At 38.8% G+C, this 19,955-nt stretch overlaps 1 protein-coding gene across 1 annotated transcript in view; it reads left to right on the forward strand.

Moving 5' to 3' along the window:
- The window catches only part of DEPTOR (DEP domain containing MTOR interacting protein), a 132,752-nt gene that overhangs the window by 44,350 nt on the left and 68,447 nt on the right, over positions 1–19,955 (forward strand). The window lies entirely within an intron of this gene.

Here is a 19,955-nt window from a genome sequence, read left to right on the forward strand (position 1 = left end):
CTTGTAAGTGGCTGGAGGAGTAGTGTCAAGTACAGGGAAAGTTCACATTCAGGTCAAGAGATGAGTAGTGAGAGAACTTCAGATAGCTGGATGGCCTAAGAGGAATAATCTCTCAGCTCTTTGAAGAGAGGAATACACTGTGGTCCAGGAACATTCAGTTGCTGGGTTTCAGATCTCCCCAGTGGTCTGTCTCTGAGCTGAATACCTGTTCCTGTGGTCTCTTTTACATCCCACCTCTTTTGGTTTTTTCCAGGACAGCCATTAGAAAAAGGAGTGCAGGAGCATGACACCCCTGCTTAACTCTGGCTGCCTTTCAAGGCTTGAGGGAGTTGAAAATCAGTATTTATCACACAAAAGAGCCTACTCTGTGACGGGTGGGTTGGTGCATGGGGAGGTGGGTTGGCATGGGGACGTCAGATTAAGTAGCATGATGGTTAAGAGCCACATATGTTTGATTCTAGCCCTGTGACCTTACCTCTGTAAACCTCAGTGTCCTTTGTTATGACATAGGAGTGGTGATGGTACCTACCTCCTAGGTGTTCAGTGCTGCTGTGGGAATTAAAAGAATAAATGTGTCAAATACTTAAATATTTAGATTGGTAACTATGGTACATTGTCAGTCCCAGAGATGATAGCCATTTCAGTTATGAGTCTGGTAGTGATGACCACCTGAAGCTGGTATTGTCCAACCATTTATAATGCCCCTTATGTGTTACTTCTCCCATCACTTGCTTTCTATACCCAAGTGCAGAAAATCCCTCATCTCCTAGCTCACATGAATTTGAATGGAAGGGATCCATGAGCAACTCCATTTGTGTATCTGAGTGTGTGTATATGTTTTGTTGCTGTTTTTAAAATTTATTTATTTAAATTTAATTAACATATAATGTATTATTAGTTTCAAGTAGAAGTCAGTGATTCCTCAGTCTTATATAACACCCAGTGTTCAGTCCATCACGTGTCCTCCTTAATGCCCATCACCCAGTTACCCCATCCCGCTACCCCCTTCCTCTTCAGTGACCCTCAGTTTGTTTCCTATAATTAAGAATCTACCATTGTTACTGTTTTCTTTTACTTTCTTAGCACTTTCTGGAAATTAGCACCTAGCAGGTGTTATATATTTAGATCACCATGACAGTCCTTTCAAACTGTAAAATTCTATGTTAAAAACATATGTGTCATTTTCATGGATCAACATTGCTGTCTTTTTTTCTGTGTTCACTTAGCTTTCCAGTCATTAGTATTCAGTATATCAATTTCCAAGTAAGCTTATTTCTTCAAACTGCTTGTGAAATTAGTACTAGGAACAGTAATTTAATCAGTACTTAACCTTGCATGAACTAGTTGCCACCTCTCATTCCTGGCCCTACTCTTGGTTGCTGGAATATATGTGGAACAAACTTTGGGGCCTTTGGAATGATGGCTCAGTGTACCTACTTGATCACTTTCATTTAGCATGTATATTTACTTAATCATTTTTACTGTATTTTCCATGTTTCCCTGGATATCCTTTCCATGAATCTCAACATGTACTATTATTCTGTAAGCTTTGTATACTTTCAAAAATAATATGAAGAAGTAAATAGTTTTGTTCATAGCTCATCTTTTCAAGAATTTTATCTTAATACTGAATTTTTCCCATAAATATATGTGTATATATATATATATATATATATTTGTTTTTGCCAGAACAGTTGTTTAGGATACCTCTAACATTTGTGAAAGAAGGCTTTGCAAAATATATGTTTCTTTTAAAATAATAACAATCAATAACATTGGTTGGTTAATAACTATGTAGACATCCTGACTAGCCCATTTATTTGACCATCATAACAAACCCTGATTTAGATCAATTGTACCCATTTAATGGATGAGGAAATGTGGTAGGGAGAAATTCAAGTTCTTACCCAAGGTCACTTCACTAATAAAAATATCTGGGATTTTAACCCAGAAGCCCAAAGCCCAAGATTTTTTTTCCTCCCAAAGATTTTATTTATTTATTCATGAGAGATAGAGAGAGGCAGAGACATAGGCAGAGGGAAGAGCAGGCTCCCTGCGGGGAACCTGATAAGGGACTTAATCCCGAGACCCCAGGATCATGCCCTGAGCTGAAGGCAGATGCTCAACCACTGAGCCACCTTGGCATCCCCTAAGCCCCAAATTTATTGCTATTAGGCTATTGATAAATTTTAGAAAAACATTTTTATTATTAGGAAAGATACATCATTACTTATTTTTATGGACATCAAATTAATGAAATCAATGTTTTTTCAAGATGTAGTTTATCTTAACATGTAACATGGAGTTTGTAAAATATCTGAGTATGGAATTTCTGTAAAAAGTGACTGAAAACATTCCAAGAAGACATTGGAAAAGGAGAGTAGAGTGATTTCCTTCAAGATAAATCTACCTATAGATTAGGGACGAAAGAACATAGGGAATATAGTCAATGGTATTGTAATTAAAAAGAGAGAGAGAGAGAGAGATAAACCTCATGATATTCTATGAAATGTGATAAAAAAAAAACAAATGTCTTTTATTTGTAAATTAAGCTCCTCAAAGCACTTCTAGATTATTTAGGTGAATTCTCTTAATAGAGTAATAATAGAATAGTAAAAAATAATAGAAATAATAGTGTAGTAAATAACAGTATAAAATATAATATAAAATAAATGGAAGATTACATGATTACCCTGTTTTCAGAAGGAGCATCTAGGACCTGAGGCAATAAAGTCAATTTTGTATGATGGTGAAAGTGCATGAGAAGGACAGAGGAGACACCTGAACTCAGGGTGGCAGGTGTGCAACCTTCTGTTCCCCACACCCTCCCAGCAGCTCTGGGCAGCTGTCTGTCTGGTCAATATTTCCTTTTTGCTTTCCTCTTGCTTGTTTATTCTGTGTTATTAATAGAACTTTGTGAAACCAAGTGGTTTCTGTCTGGGGTTTTGCTGAACCAGGCTGATTTTGGGGAACCTTGGCTTTCTAACCTGTAGAGGTGTTTCTCAGTTGGCTAGTTTGTAGGACAAAGCTATATTTCAAAACGAAAATTCAGTGACTCTGCTGCCTCTTAAGGACCATGTCACTCCAGTTAATTTAATTCAAACAAATACTGGGTGAGGGGCAAAAGCTCGGCCCTTTCAGTGTGTCCCACCATGAGGAAGGTTACGAGAGACCTGATGACAGGAGTCTGCTGCATAGTGAGTGACAGTGGGTGTGGTTTTCAGAGTCACTGCTCTCCAATCCCACCCTCCCAAATGGCTTGCCCTGCGACCTTGGGCCAGCTGCTCAACCCCACTGATCTGTAGTCATAAATGGAGGTAAGGCTGGGTCTCACTTGGGAAGACTGTTGGATTTTGCAGTCTGTACATTGCTAAGCACAGCACTTGGCAAAGAGTAAGAACCCAAGAAATATTAGCTGCTGTTATTAGAGTAGTAAATCATAATATAAATAAATGATACCTATTATTATTTAGCCTAGCGTAGAAGAGTCCAGGAGCCAAGCTGCCTGGGTGTGAATCCTGGCTCTGTGCCTTCTTGGCAAGTGTCTTCACCTCTCTGTGCCTGCAGTTGCCCTCCTATATGAACATACTGACTTTTAGATTTCTCGTGGGGACTAAACGAACGTGATGAATAAGCACACAGGACAGGGCCTACCTCAGAGTATGAGCATATCCTGTTGCTCATCTCCTGCTGCCAGCTGGAAGGAAGAGTGAGAAAGAGGATGTGTGCCCCTGATTCAATGCCCAGACTTTGTCATTTTGAGCAGTTCATCTGAGCACATTCAGGACATGATGCACTTCCATCAACAAGCTTTCATCAAGCCTTCACTGTGGCCTGAAGGTACCTAGAAGAAGGTATGTCATCTCTCCAGGAGGCACTTACCGTTTCCTACTCAATTTTGCATGGGTCCAAGCACCCCAGACACACAACATGTGAACGTAACTCACATTCTCCCAAGTGGTACAATTTTTACTTTTCAAATGAAACCTGCGTGAGCAGGATAAATATCCATGACTTAGAAGAACAAGGTGGAATCTGTGTATGCTGCTGTCACATGGTAGAAGATATTTCAGGTACATATTCCAAACTATAACATTTTTAAAAAATATTTTATTTATTCATGAGAGGCACACAGAGAGAGGCAGAGACATAGGCAGAGGGAGAAGCAGGTTCCATGCAGGGAGCCCGATGCAGGACTCGATCCCAGGACCCCGGGATCACGCCCTCAGCCAAAGGCAGATGCTCAACCACTGAGCCACTCAGGCATCCCTCAAACTGTAAAATTTGATTATCATTCTACAATTAGCAAAATAGATCTCTTTAATACAAGTTAAATTCAGGATTATCAAGTGCTGCATATGCTGATAAATGGAGGTAGCTATAAAAGAGAATATGAATTTGAGGCACAATTTGGACTCATTTTTTTCTTTTTTTTTTTTTATGAAAACTGATAGTTGAAATGCACATTTTTAACTAACCCTGATTTCATTGTGAGATCTGGAGGAGACTTCTCAGTTCTAATTTAACCTTAGGGTTAGCATGGAGGTAGCTTCCTTCCAGGTCTGGTTCATACAGACATTAATTTAGTGTTTTACCTAAAGGGCCTTTTGGTTTTCTCAGCAGCGAGCGTTTCTCTCTTCAGACACTAATAATAGTCTATTTAGTTCGCTTAGGACCATAAGCTTGATTGAAGCATTGCTTTAAAATGCCTGTATGCCATTATATCTCTGTTGCGTTCCCACTTCTTCCTTTATATTCTCTCCTCCATAGGACGGAAGGGAAATATAAGGGAGAAACTATATCCAAAGGGGAAAAGCCCTTTTGTGTGTTTTATCTTATCAGAAGTTTCTCTACCATGTGCCCCTGGGATCTTTTTCCTGTTCCCTCCCAGTGCCTGGCACAATAAATATTTGTTGAATGAACAAAGGACTCTGCATGCTGTGATTGCTGTGAGCTGCTAAGCTGGTTCCATGAAAGAGCTACAGAGAACTTGCTTTTAATGGCAAACAACAGTAGCCAGAGGTTTACCTTGTCTCTCCTTCTTAGAGTTTATAAAGTTAACTTGTTTGATTCCTTGTGAACTCTGGGTGTTAAACCCAGTAGACACAATAGTCCCCCTCTAGAGATGGGGAACATGAGCTAGAGAGGGGTTTGATGACTGATGTGACTTTAAATCATGGAGCTGGAACAAAAAAACATGAAGTCTTCAAGCTTTTGACCCCACCTTGTTGTATTTCTGGGATGAAAGTACTGTTCAAATGGAGATACTGAGTTCTATAAATTTGTTCAAATTTTGTGTTCAAAATATATTTTAATTATTTTGCAAACTTTCATAAAATTCCTTTCTAAAGGCTATGTACATACAGCACTTTCACAGTTTACTTGAGCTGCCCAGCTTAACAGTGATGCACAGAATCTTGGAATAAACGTTTCCTGTCTTCTTGGCTTAATTGAAGAATGTCCTAGGATTGCAATGTAAGTGGGTTAAAAGTTGTTCCCTTTAGCAATTGTTTGTCTGAGTGACAAGGGATGATTTCGATACTGTATAACTAATATCAAGAACTGTTAAGAATCTTGAGATTTTACCCCACTTGTAAGCTAACAGGTTTGCCTGCCACCTTTTCCTGGGCGCTGGCTGAAGACAGGAGACGGAGACAAAAGGAGAGTTTGTTACTCTCAGCAATAGTAATAACCAGAGTATTATTTTCTGGAGCCAATTCTCTGAGCCACTGTTGCCCATAGAACAGCATAATGGGTGCCAGGTGACACCTGCCGAGGTTGGATTACAGAAAAGGATCCCAAACTTGAGGAACCTGAGTTTTGTTTTTTGGTAATAATCTTTAAGCAGAGTGCTCTCTAGCACAAAACAAGACATGATCTTTGTTAAACAGGACAGTAAGCCAATCTGCCCTTTTGCTTCAGAGACAGACACTATCTTCCAAGTCTGTTCATTGTGCATTCTTTTTTTTTGTGTGTGTGCAAACATTCTTGAAAAGATAGTTTAGAACATAAGCTGTCAGTCCTTCTGCTCGCAAGATATGAAGGGATGTGCAAGACCTACGGAGAATTACCTCCTGGCAACTAAGACAAAATGCACAAATTAACTGGATTTTGTAGCTGATAATTGAGGGAGCAATAAACATCCTCACCAGTGCTATTACTTCTGTATTTTTTGTGTGTTAATCAAAACTACCTTATAGGTTTCACTGTTTAACTTTTATAAGTAAATGTGGTGTTATAAGCATGAAATTTTTTAAAATGGGATTTTTGTGAGATTTTATTTGAGAAAAGAGATAAGTTGTTTAAGAAGTTTTAAAATCATGCTATTTTTAAAGGGCCATCATCTCTTCTCATGCAGTGTTTAGAAATCATTTTAGAACAAAAATGTAAAAAAAAAAGTGATTTCATTATATGTGCAACTCTATGTGGTCATGGGAAACTTTTGACCTAGAACTTCATCCTTGTTGATGCTCCTAACCATCTATTCTTTGTTTCTTTTCTTAAAAAAAAAAAAAAGAAAGTTTCTTTATAGCAGGTCTTGCAAAATTGTGTGTTTCACCTGGTGGGTTATTAAAATGTTTAATAATTTACCTGTCAGGGAGAGACTAGAGAGGCTCTATAAAACAAACTTATTATTTTATCATTTTCAGTTTCAACAAAAATTTTATACAGCAGTTATATTTTCAGATAATATCTCTATATAAATGCTGCCGTACACATTATACATGTAATTTGAAATATGGAAGACAATGTATATGCATGTTGAAAACAACCAGCCCTGGTTCACCTAATTTTTTGGCTTTCTTCTTCTTTTTTAAAATTATTTATTTATTTACTTAAGAGAGACAGAGAAAGGCAGAGACATATGCAGAGGAAGAAGCAGGCCCCCTGCAGCAAGCCAATGTTGGGCTCGATCCCAGGACCCCAGGTTCACAACCTGAGCCAAAGGCAGACGCTCAATCACTGTGCCACCCAGGTGTCCTAAGGTTTTCTTATTTTTAATAGCTGCAGCTTCAGTCTGCCAAGGAATTGTCAACTAGGAGTCAACTTCATGGCTAGTTTGGTCCAGGTAGCTGAGTTCTGGCCCATTCTCTGGGAGTAGAACTAGCTAGGGTCTGCACATTTGGTTATGCCCAGAGACTGGGAGGTAGAGGTGGTGAAATGCATCTGGGAACACAGAGCCCATTGGAAACACAAGTGGTGGTGTAGCCACTTCACACTCATCAGGTTGGTGATCACCAAAGCAAACAAAAACAAATCATAAATCACAGTGAAGGTGAAGATGTGGAGAGACTGGAACCCTTGTGCATTGCTGATGGGAATCGTGCAGCTACTGTGAAAAATGGTACGGAGGGGTCTTCAAAAAATTAAATGTAATTACCATATGATCCAGCAATTCCACCTCTGAGTAAGTACCCAAAGGAATTGAAATCAGGGTCCTGAACAGATATTTGTACACACATATTCATAGCAGCATTATTTACAATAAACAAAAAGTCAAAGTAGCCAATGTCCATTGATGGATGAATGGATAAACAAAATGTGGTATATTCATACAATGAAATACTATTTAGCTTTAAAAAGGAAGAAAATTCTGACACATGCTACAACACAGGTGACATGCTAGTTAAGTAGCATCAGTCATAAATGGACAAATGTATGATTCTAGTCTAGGGACCTCATGCGAAGTCCCTAGAGGACTCAAATTCATAAAGAGTAGGTTGCCAGAGACTGGGGGAAGAAGGAGCAGAGAGTTATTATTTTGTGGGTATAGGGTTTCAGTTTGGGAGGTTGAAAAAGGTCTCAAGATGGATGGTGGTGATGATGGCATAATCATGTGAATGTACTTCATGTATTAAACTGTATCCTAAAAATAGCTAAAATGGTAAAAAATCTGTGTTTATTGACCAGAATTAAAATACCTAAAATAAATTAAAAATTTTAAAACTACTAAAAAAAAAAAAGGCTGGCAAGAGGAGAGCAGGAAGCAGTCAGGCTTATCTTAGAAGGCCAGCAAGCAGGAGAAAGACAAAGCAAGGTGACATCCATATTGTTGGGGCCAGATGTTGATCAGAGAAATTGAAGAGATGGGGGTAAGCCTGCAGATGCTGACGATAATGATGAAAGCAGCAAATATGAGGTATTATTGATGCCTCTTGTATATTAAGCTCTTCACATGTGTTGTCTCATGAAAGCCTCATTCTAAGCTAATGAGATAAATACTGTTATTCTCCTTTTGGCAAATAAGGAGATCCAGGCAAGAGAGGTGAAGTAAATCACTTAGCTTCACAGCCAGAAGGCACAAGGACCATTCCAACCCCAGTTTCCAACTCCAGGGTTCATGATCTGAACCACTTTTTGGTCTGTACTTCCTACTTTGCAAAGTTTCTGTAGCATCGAGCCAGGGTGGTAGCAGTAATGAACAGCACTAAATGCTAAAAAACAGTATGCAGCTTAACAGATTTTTAAATGGATCTGAAGAAAGCCTTTGGGTCTGTTTTTGGAAATTGTATTCTCCTTACTGTTCCTTGGCAGTGCCATCCCCCTATAATGTATAGCAGTAATACTCAAGCTTTGTTAACATGCAGAGCAGGCACCAGACCAGCTGTCCTTGTCCAAAGCCATCAGCCCTCGCTTGTCCTCTACAGATTTCTAGCTTTAGGTGTTAGTTAGAAATGATTTAAAGGTAAACGCATTGCTGCTTCAACAGTAGACTGGATTCACTGATGGTGGAGGTTGATGGTGTCATTATTTCTGCCATGTTTCCCTGACCCCGTGTCATTGCAGGGCTGTGGACCAAAGTCTCTGTAACACTCTTTTTGCCAATCAATTTTTGTTGCTACTTTTCAACTTGGTCCAAATGAAAAAGCCATTTAAGATTTCTGGAGTCAAGGAAGCATGTGTCAGAGTTCTTCTCCTGCCTCTTACTGAAACATTCAACCCTTCTGACCCTGTTTTTTCATCCATAAAATTGGAAGAAAATGTGTCATTTACAGATTTGTTGTGAGGACGAAGATAAACTCAGGAGAGCCTCATCTAATACAGGATGTTATATTTCTAATCTGTAAGGGAAAATGCATATGGTCCAAAGTATTCTTGTGTCACCGCATAAAAAAACACGTGCCTTTCTATCCTAGAGTTATACTTAGCATGGAGAGGCTCTCAGCCTGGACGAGTGACATTTCTGTTCATCCTCCAGATCCACTGTCTCCGGTTTCCAGCCCTCTGAGTGCCCCAGGAGGCTGACCTACATGGGCCGAGGGCATCGCCAGGCTCCACGGCCATCGCCTCAGTCCATGGAAGGCACGAGCAGGAATTAAGTAGGAAGAAGGAGAGTAGGTCAGGCAATTATTTCTCTGTTCCCTTCCTATTGTTGAAGCCCTCAGCTCCCTCTCCTTACCCCATCTCTTTTAGGGTTTGGAAACTTCCCTTGCTCCAGAATCCTCAGGCCTAGAGTTGTTAACGATCAGTGCCGTCTGCTAGCCTGGGAGCTTTGTATTGGCATTTCCTTGAACCCTGCACATAGCATCAGTAGTTCTTTTATTATTAACTACCTTTTAGCAGCTCATTTGGACATCCTTGTAGTCTCCTGCTGGTACCCCAACTGGTAACACCAGTGAGACCCACCTGGGTACTGTAATGAGTTATCTTGTATCTCCTTGAGTGAACAGGCAGCAGAATTGCCCACACTCCATCCATGGAAAATTCATTTGCTCTGTTTTCTCTGAGCATGTACCATGCATGTTGTGACGGTTGGAATTGGCACAGGGTTCTTCAGTCACCACTGTTGTGCAAGTATGGAGTGTGGTTGGATTGTAGTGGATTAATTTGGCTCCCTTTCTGTTCCTGCTTCACCCTGGGTTCTAGCCCAGTAACTAGAACAGTCATCTCTCCAATGTGATTTGGTCTCATTCTCTCCAGCTTGACCAGAACCCCTTGGAGGTCATGGACCTCGGTCATTCTTATTTAGGGATGAAGTCAGTGGTTAGCCCCTTTCTCTTTCTCCTAACCTGTGGCATGTTCCAATTAGAGTAAAACCAGTAGTTATATTTGATAATCTAAGATGACTCTATTTGGATTTACTCATTGTAGGGTCTTAGTGTGGACATTCAAAGAATAAGAATGGCAAACATAGCATCATTTACTGAGCACTTCCTGCTCTAGGTACCATCCTGAGTATTTCTCACACAGTATTTCACTTAATGCTTCCTGCACCTCTAAGTGGGAGAGATTTTCACCATTGATTTACAGGTAAGGCAAGTGAATTTGAGATGGGCTAAGAAACATGCTTTAACCTTCAGATTCTAAAACATAATCCTGGAAAATTTGCTCCGAGTTCAGGCTTTTTACTTTCCCACCATTAGCATTAAAAACTAAGAATTTAGGGATGCCTGGGTGGCTCAGTGATTGAGCATCTGCCTTTGGGTCAGGTCATGATCCCAGGGTCCTGGGATTGAGTTCCATATCGAGCTCCCTGCAGGGAGCCTGCTTCTCCCTCTGCCTGTGTCTCTGCCTCTCTCTCTGTGTCTTTCATGAATAAATACATGAGATTTATTAAAATCTTTTTAAAAAATTAAAAATTTAAATTTGAGCGAACATGTAGAAATTGAGTATCATTTCTAATATGCTTTGAATGCAATGACTCTTGCTTACATCTGGAAGAGCTCAAGAACTCAGTCTTTTCTGGAGGAAATAGCTTGTTTGTTTTTAAGCTTTGAAGTTCTAGAGTGAATGGATCAAGGGGGATGGGTATAATGAGGCTATGCCAGACATTCTGCAGCAAAGCAGAAAAAGAACACACACAGAGCAGCAGCAGAGGAGCAGGACCTTCTGGGAGAAGAGGCACATATTGGAGCAAAGTAGAAGTGGATGTTTGAAGAGTGATACCAGGGGAAGGCATGGCTGAGAGTTTTTAAGGAAGGAGAGTACCTTACGTTAGAGTCTTTGTGTGGAAACTCCCCTGGGTAGGTGGCTCTGTCTTTAAATGTGGAGATGAGTCCAAGAGGTGTAGTTGCTACATTGTTTTTCTTGCTTTATTTGCTAAATGAAAACATCCCTACTTAATTACACTCTCTTCACACAGAGCTGGGAATGTAAGCCAAGACATTGTTCCACCAAATGAAAAAACACCAAATTGACAGAAAGCATTTATTAATTTCAGGGCCCCTAACAAAAGAGTCTTTCAGACCAGAATGAAAGAAAAATCCAGATTTTTAACTTTATCAAATTGAAATGTGTAGTTTAACTACACATTTAAATTGACTGAAGTGCAACATGCATAAAGTACACATGTCCTAAGTATGCAGCTCAATACATTTTCACAAATTTAACATACTTATGAAGCCACCACCACCCACATAGTTTTTAAAAAAAATTTTTTTTTATTTATTTAAGTGAGAGAGAGCGCACGAGTGGGGGGGGGGTGGCGTGTAGAGGGAGAGAGAGAAGCAGACTTCTCACTGAGTAGGGAGCCGGATGGGTGTGGAACTCGGTCCCAGGACCCTGAGATCATGACCTGAGCTGCTTAACCACAATTGTAGAACATTTTCATCACTTCAAAAAGAAACCCCGTTAACTTTTAACTATCACATCCCTATTCTTTGATCTCTTCCTATGCAACCACTAATTTACTTTCTGTCCTGATAGCTTTTTCTGTTCTGAACATCTTATATGAATGAAATGATACAATGCATGGTCTTTTTGTGACTGATCTCTTTCATTTATCGTGTTTTCAAGGTTCATGCATGGGTAGCTTGTATCAGTACTTTATTCCTTTTTGTAGCCAAATATTATTCCATTATATAGATATATAAGATTTTCAGTTTCATCAGTAGATGAGTACTTGGGTTGTTTCTACTTTCTGACCATAATGAATAATGCTGCTATAAACATCTGTGTGCATGATTTTCTGTGGATATATGTTTTCATTTCTCCTGGACATATAGTGAGGAGAATGGCAGGATCATGTAGTAACTTTGTGTTTAGTGGTTTGAGGAATGGAGATATTGTTTTCTGAAGTGGCTGTACCATTTTACATTCCCACCAACAGCGTTTGAGGCTTCTGGTTTCTCCACTTCCTTGCAAACAACTTGTCATTATGTGACTTTTTGATTCTAACCAACTAGGGGATGTGAGCAGATACCTCACTGTGGTTTTGATTTGCAATTCCTGATGACCAATGATGCCTAGCACCTTCCTATGTGTTTATTGACCATTTGCATATCTTCTCTGGCCTATTGAGATCATTAGTCCACTTTGAAGTTGGGTTATTTGTCCTTTTATTATTGAGCTCTAACTGTTCTTTACATATTCTGGATGCACACACATTGTCAAACATATGCTTTGCAGATATTTTATCCCATTCTGTGAGTTGTCTTTTCACATTCTTGCTGGTGTCTTTGAGGCATAAGAGTTGTAAATGTTGATGTCATCCAATGTATCTATTTTTTCTTTTGCCACTGGTGTTTTTGGTGTCCTACCTAAGAATCCTTTGCCCAATCCAAGGTCATGAAGATTTACCCTTATGTTTTCTTGTAAAAATTTTATGGTTTTAGCTCTTATAATTAGATCTTTAAGATATTTTGAGGTTTTGGGATCCCTGGGTGGCGCAGTGGTTTGGCGCCTGCCTTTGGCCCAGGGCGCGATCCTGGAGACCCGGGATCGAATCCCACGTCGGGCTCCCGGTGCATGGAGCCTGCTTCTTCCTCTGCCTATGTCTCTGCCTCTCTCTCTCTCTCTCTCTGTCTCTCTCTGTGTGTGACTATCATAAAAAAAAAGATATTTTGAGGTTTTGTTTTGTTTTGTTTGTATAGGGTATGAGGTGCGGGTCCAACTTCTTTTTTTGTTTACTTTGCATTGGCTCTCTAATCATATCAGCACAATTTGTTGAAAAAAATTATTCTTTCTCATTGGGTGGCCTTGGAATCCTTGTTAAAAGTCAGTTGACCACAGATGTATCAACACAGCAATTTTAAATCTGTTTTAAGAGTGGAGTCTTGAGATTGTACAACGTAAGATCTTGGTTGAAGAATGAGAGCAGAGACTGTTTCCTTTCCTCTTTCACACCACTTCCACAAAAGTACAGCACAAAGTGGTCCTCCTGTCACCTAGCCCATTAACCTGTGCAAAAGTAGGACCTATGTGTCCTCGTGTTCAGTTTTTTACTCATTTTCTTACCTTTTTAGAGTATGTTTTCTCTAGTTAGTATTGCCCTCAATTTTTCTTTATCCCTTCATCTTACCTCTCCTAAACTTCTTTCTTTACCTCTTTTTCTGTCTTTGTTTTTGGCCCCAAATGACACAAATATTTTCTAATAATTATGGAAATATCCAAAATAAATAATAATCATTCCCTTAAAAGAAGCCTTTATAATATGTTTTAGAGCCCACCTTCCCTGGACAGTTGTTTGAAAAGGCTAACAGAGGTTGGAATAGTTTTGAATGCATTGTAAAAGTGCTCAGCTTTTTCTTCCTGGGTAATTTTACAGTTACGAAACCATAGCTGAATGTGGCCTTTTAGGGTAGCTGTGGCCTTGAAATCACACTTGGCTTCTGTCTAAAGCTGATTCAAGTTCTGAAAATGTTTACTACAACAACACTAAAAACCATGGGCAATGTGAAAATTACAGCTCAGGTCCCAGAATACCAGTCTCTTCAGAGCATAAAACCAGCACTAAAAAGTTCTAGTTTTTCTTTAAGCGGATTTAAAATAGCAAGCAAGGAGGAAGGTATTTCACCCTTCAAAGACAAATAACCCTCTCTATTACTGTTGGCTTGGGATATTTTTAGTTTTTAGTTGATTAACAAATATTTGTTGGGCACTTGAGGTATACGCCTTCCCTAGGCTCAATTTCTTAAGAATTGAAAACATTTAGGGCATGGTGTGTATCTTTCAGAAGCTTCTAGCTTAGCTGGAGTGCATTAAAAATTGAATGGATACATAAACCATGGCCCTGATTTTAAGTTCAAAACAGAGAGAGATCTGTCTGGCTTGTACTTTAGTGGGGATAGCTTCAAAGAGGAGTTAGTACTTAATCCAGCCCACTGGATTAAAGCAAAGACCCACTGCATCATTTAGCACCTACTGCAAATGAGAACCAGGTAGCTTTTTGCCCTTTCCTTTAGGCTAGGGCAGTCATTTCTCCACAGGACTTCTCATGAGGAATTAGGGCTGGACTTTAGCCCTCCTTTTTGCCTGAAGCCAGGTTTCTTTGTGCGGTGAGCAACCTGTATCACTGTACAGTGAGCCCCCCTCCCCTTTTCAAAAATAGTTTAGATTTCTTCAAGGAAGAAAGAGGAGATGTGAGGGAATAGCATAAGTAAGGAAGGAAAATGAAAGTGAAGATGTTAAACTCAGTGTATAATATGAAGATGAAAGCAGGAGCAAAAGCAGGTAAAAGATACTTATTGGCAAAGGATGTAAAATGCTGTTTTTCTCTTCTTTCTGTCACCCTTTCCAGTATGTAGCGTTTTTACTCATAAATATTAACTGAACAGTTTTCTGTTGACTAGTTCCAAACCTAATTATTAGGAAAATTATGTCAGTTTATCTGTATATCTGTTTTATAGACAATAGCATAGTACTTAAAAATACCAATGCTCATGTAAGCATTTCTACCTAATTAATACCTTCTTTCTAATCACAGAAGTCAATCAATGTTGTACATTCAAACTGTATGTTGAGAATATACATGTAAATATATCATTTATACATTGGGAACTACTTTATTATACTGGGTATTAATATAAGCATTTTGTCAGGAACAAGTCATCCAGTTAAATATAAGCTTAACCTTGGGGCTCCTGGGTGGCTCAGTTGTTTAAGTGTCTGACTCTTGATCAAGGTCATGATCTCAGAGTCCTGAGATTGAACCCCATATGGGGCTCACACTGAGCTTTGAGCCTGCTTCGGATTCTCTCTCTCTTTCTCCCTCTGCCCCTCCCCTCCCTCAATTTCTCCCCCTCCCTTTCCCCTGCAAGTGTGCATTCTCTCTCTCTCTCTCTCTCTCTCTCTCAAAAACAGCAACAACAATAAAACAACCTTAATATAACTTCTTCATTGATAACATTTTCCCCCAGTTACAAAAACAGTACATTCTCCCTGGGGAATAATTTGAGTAATAGAGTGTTCTATTAAGAAGAAAAGAAAAATCATCACAAGCTACCCCCAGGAATAAGAAAGTCTTTTAATATTTGGGTGAATTAATTTTTAATTTTTAATGGTTATCATGTGTATTAAGTCATACATTTAGCCTTTTAAAATAATTTATCATTATATTAACAAATGACTTTTTAAAAAGCTACCTTTCTAAAATCCTAAAGCATCTTTTTGGCCACATAGCACATGGATCATTGTGACTCTCCCTAGCTTGTGCCCTTGAGTACCATTTATGTATGTTCTCGTGTTATATAGGGCCTTCTCAGCTATTTTGAATTTTTTTTCAGTGCACAAAGAGATCACTATCAGCTTATTTCTATTTCTGTATTGGCCCCCAAATGTAGCAGTTCCTTCTATTGTAATGCTGCCTTCCCCCTGGGTTAAAGTGAGCATGGGAAATCTGACTCAGATATATATCCAGGAAAGGTTGAAATCAACTCACATACACAATCAAAATCTGATGTGTACATGCTTACATGAGGCAAGTATTGTTAATGCCTAACACTGATTTTGGCATATGGCTTTATGTCATGATTGTAGGTCAGAACAGGACAGTTTTGATTTAAAAAGAATATGTTCTACAAAATATAAGAGTTTCTGAGCATCATATACACTTCTGATTACTAATTAAAATAGAGTTGTTAAAAAAATAGAGTTGTTATTCTTGTCTAGAGAAATGCACACAATCTTAATTTTTGCCACTAAGGGGTTTGATTTTATCAAATAATGACTCCATCTAGAAAACTTTTATCATCATCATCCTCATCCTCATCATGGCTAAAATGTGTTCAAGTGTTTCAGGCACAACTGACACTGTGAAGTGTTCCATGCATTATCACACTCACAACTGCAGAACTCCCCAGTGGTCACTTAGGGAAGCAAGGTCATGAAGCTAACATGTATGCAGTTAGGATTGAAAGCTGGATTTGTCTTTAATCTCATGCTTTTAAAAATACTCTCTACTTTAAGTAAAGTAAAAAAATTAAATAAATGAGGAAGAGACAACACAAAACTGTAAATGAGCTATAAGAATTGAAATTGCCTTTCAGCCAATTAATGAAAATAAATCCGTGTGGTTCCTACTCTCCAAGATGGTTCCAAACTTTTCCACCTCTTGCTATGCATGCATGTTGCTCTTTCCCTCCCATTGAGTCTGGCCTGAGTCTGATAGCTTTAATGAATACTATCCAGGGCACTTGACATTCTGTGACTTTGGAGCCCAGCAGTTAAAGAAGGCCTGGCTGGGTTGATGGATTTTTGATGACTGCCAAAATAATTCAACAGGGAATCTTTCAACAAATGGTGATGGAACAACTAGATAGCCACATACAAAAGAATGAAGGTAGACTCCAGCCCCATGCCTTCTAGAAAAATTAGCTCGAACGGATTATAAAACTAGATGTAAGGACTAAAACGTAAAACTCTTGGAAGAAGACATAAGAGCAAATACATTTTCCTGGGCTTGGGCTAGGCAGCGGTTTCTTAGCTGTAACACTGAACACACAAGTGACTAAAATGGAGAATTTGAACCACTTCAAAATTTAAACCCACAGAATGGAGAAAATATTTGCAAATCATGAGTTTGATAATGGACTTGCATCCAGAATATATAAAAGATGTTTAAAACTCAATAATGAAAAGACAACCTAATTTTAAAAATAAACAAAGGCTCTGAATAGACATTTTCCCAAAGAATATATATACAAATGGACAATAAGCACATGAAAATATGCTTAATGTCATTAATCATCAGGGAAGTGCAAATCAAAACTGCAGTGAGATACCACTTCACACCCACTAGGATGGCACTAAGAAAAAAGAATGAATGGTAGCAACCGCTAGCGAGGACGTGGAGAAACTGGAACCCTCACACCTTACTGGTGGAAATGAAAATAGTGCAGCCAGTATGAAAACAGTCTGGAAGTTTCCCAGAAGGTTAAGCAGAGTTACCACATGATCCAGCAATTGTACTCCTAGATGTATATGAAAACATATGTCTATACGTAAATTGAATATGAATGTTCATAGCAGCATTATTCATAATAACCAAAAGTGGAAACAACCCAAATGTCCATCAACTGATGAATGGGTAAACAAAATATATTATATCCATACAATGGAATATTATTTGGCCATACTAACTGTGGAAGGAATAGAATAGACATGCTACAGCATGGATGAATTTGAAAACATTATGCTAAATGAAAGAAACCAGTCACAAAGTGCCACATATTATATGATTATATTTATTTGAACTGTCTAGAGCAGGTGAATTTGTAGATGCAGAACATAGATTAGTGTTTGCCTAGGGATGGGGCAGTGGAGAAGTAGGGAGTGATTGTAATGAGGTTTCCATTTGGGGTGATGGAGATGTTCTAACATGGATAGTAGTGATGGTTGTGTACTCTGTGTACTAATACCATTGAATTGTACATGCTTAGGGTTAATTGTATGGTCAGTAGATTAGTTTTCAATAAAACCATAAGCAAGTTCTGGTAGCATCTTTCTCCTTCCTCTTGAGCTCTGCATCTCAATGTCCAGCCTGCCTCACTGGACAGAGAGGCTGCGTTGACTCAGGAGCACTGCAGCACCAGAAACCAAGCTCTAGCCACCGTCTGCAATGGCATGAGTGACCCCTAGCAAGAGTGATGGAGGTACTACTCAGTTGAGCCCCAGGCAACCCACTAAGATATAATGAAATACTGGTTGTTTCAAAGCCACCAACTTTGAGGATAGCTTGTTAGAGAGCAAAACATAATTGGAACAAGTAGTAAGTCTTGCCTTAACACTGTGACCACATATTAGTACTAAAATCAAATCCCATTAAAGTCTTTATCTTAGAGAGGAGCCTGTATAGGAACATTATTTGATTTTAAGAAGAAATGAAATAAGGAACAACTAAGGCTGGCCGGGCATGTTTTAAATAGCAGGCTGGCCAATTTGCCTCTTCTCTAAAGAGCATTGGCAACAGCAGCTAACCAGCTGCTTGTCCAGAGGCCACCAGCTACTTAGCAGGAGCTCCAGAGATTTCTGGCAGGTCATGTTTCTGGTTACAAGAAGTGACACAAATAAACCCTATCCATTTGTCCTCCCCACACCCGAGAACAAAATTGCTGAGCTAGAATGGACGGAGTGTTATAAAGAGAAAGAAAAGCCAAGCGTCTCCATCTGTGTCTTAAATGGAGAGTATCGATAGGGCAGGAACTCTAGATTCACCTCATCTGCATATAGGGTCAGTTTTTAGGTTTTTGTTTTGTTTTGTTTTGTTTTTTTGGCCTGTATTTGTTTTCTTAGTTTTATTATAGTTGGAGACTATATAATCATGTTTCATAGAATTTAGGAATCCTTGCTAAGTCAAACTTCCTGAATCAGATAAATGGCATTTAATCTAGATTGTCTTTTTTTAAAAAAACAAATTTGACATGTAACATTGTGCAGCTTTAAAGTGTGTAGTGTATTACTATGATGCATTTCTATATTGCAGTATGATTGTGGATACAGTGATGTTTATCACATAACATAATTGTGCAATATTATTGTCTATATTCATTACACTGTGTATTAGCTCTCTATGGCTTATTTACTACTTGTTACAAGTTTGTACCCTTAAGCCTCAGTCTCATCTACCCCCTCTAGTCCCCTAGTCTCACCACTTACTCTCCCCGCCCTTTTTTTTATAGATTTCATGTTTTAGATTCCACATATAAGTTACATCATATAATACTCATCTTTCTCTGACTTATCTCACTCAGCATAATGTGCTCAAAGTCCATCCACATTGTTGCAAGTGGGAAGAAGGATATCTTCCTTTCTCCTAGCTAAATAATATTCCATTGTGTATATGTATCACATCTTTTTTTTAATGTACCACATATTTTTTATCTCTTATCTCCTGATGGTCCTTTGGGTTGGTTCCATATCTTAGCTATTGTGAAAATGCTGTGATAAACATGAGAGGGCAGATATTTGTTTGAAATCCTGTTTTCATTTCCTTTGGATATATACGTGGGAGTGGAATTGATGGATTATACAGTAGACATATTTTTAGTTTCTTGAGGAGCCTCTATATTGTTTTCTGTAGTGGTGGGACCAATTTACAACCTCACCAACAATATAAAAGTGTTCCCTTTTCACCACCTGCTCACTAGTATCTGTTGTCTCTTACCTCCTTGGTGATAGCTAAGGGGGTCACTTTTAATAGTCAGGGATAACGATGTGGAGCAGGAGAATGCATATAATTGAGTTGCATTTATTCACTCAGCTACATGTTTTGAGGATCTTTTGTATTAGGAAACTACTGTGAACCACATAGGTAAGGACAGTTATCTAAAAAAAGGTGTACGGTTTGAGTAGGCAGTTCCTCTGGGGCTCTAAAGATCTTGCAGGGAACTATGGGAACCCTTAGATGTGGCATATGGTCCAGATTTGTGGGATCAAAGAAGACTTCTTAGAGGAAATAAAGTTTACAACTGGAAAACCAAGGAGGCTAGCTTGCCTCTATTTTCACACCAAAATACCAATACCGATTTCACACCAATTATTTGAGGGTCAAAAGAAATTAAGATATGGTGGTGTTCCTAATTTGGGCATGCACATAGGCCCTTTGATTCTCTTTTCTAGATTCTTATCTGCCCTTTTGGTCTTCTTAGAAGGACGTGGTCACTGTAATATTAAATATAATTCTTATTACTCATACCAACTAGATGTTACCAAACCTGGGAAAGCAGCCCAGGAGCTTTCTCTAAGGATGGATTAAAATACAGAAGAGGATTGACTTAGAGAAAGGTCTAAACAAAAAT

Source organism: Nyctereutes procyonoides, unplaced genomic scaffold (assembly GCF_905146905.1).
Source record: "Nyctereutes procyonoides isolate TBG_1078 unplaced genomic scaffold, NYPRO_anot_genome, whole genome shotgun sequence".
In the NCBI taxonomy this organism is placed as follows: Eukaryota; Metazoa; Chordata; class Mammalia; order Carnivora; family Canidae; genus Nyctereutes; species Nyctereutes procyonoides.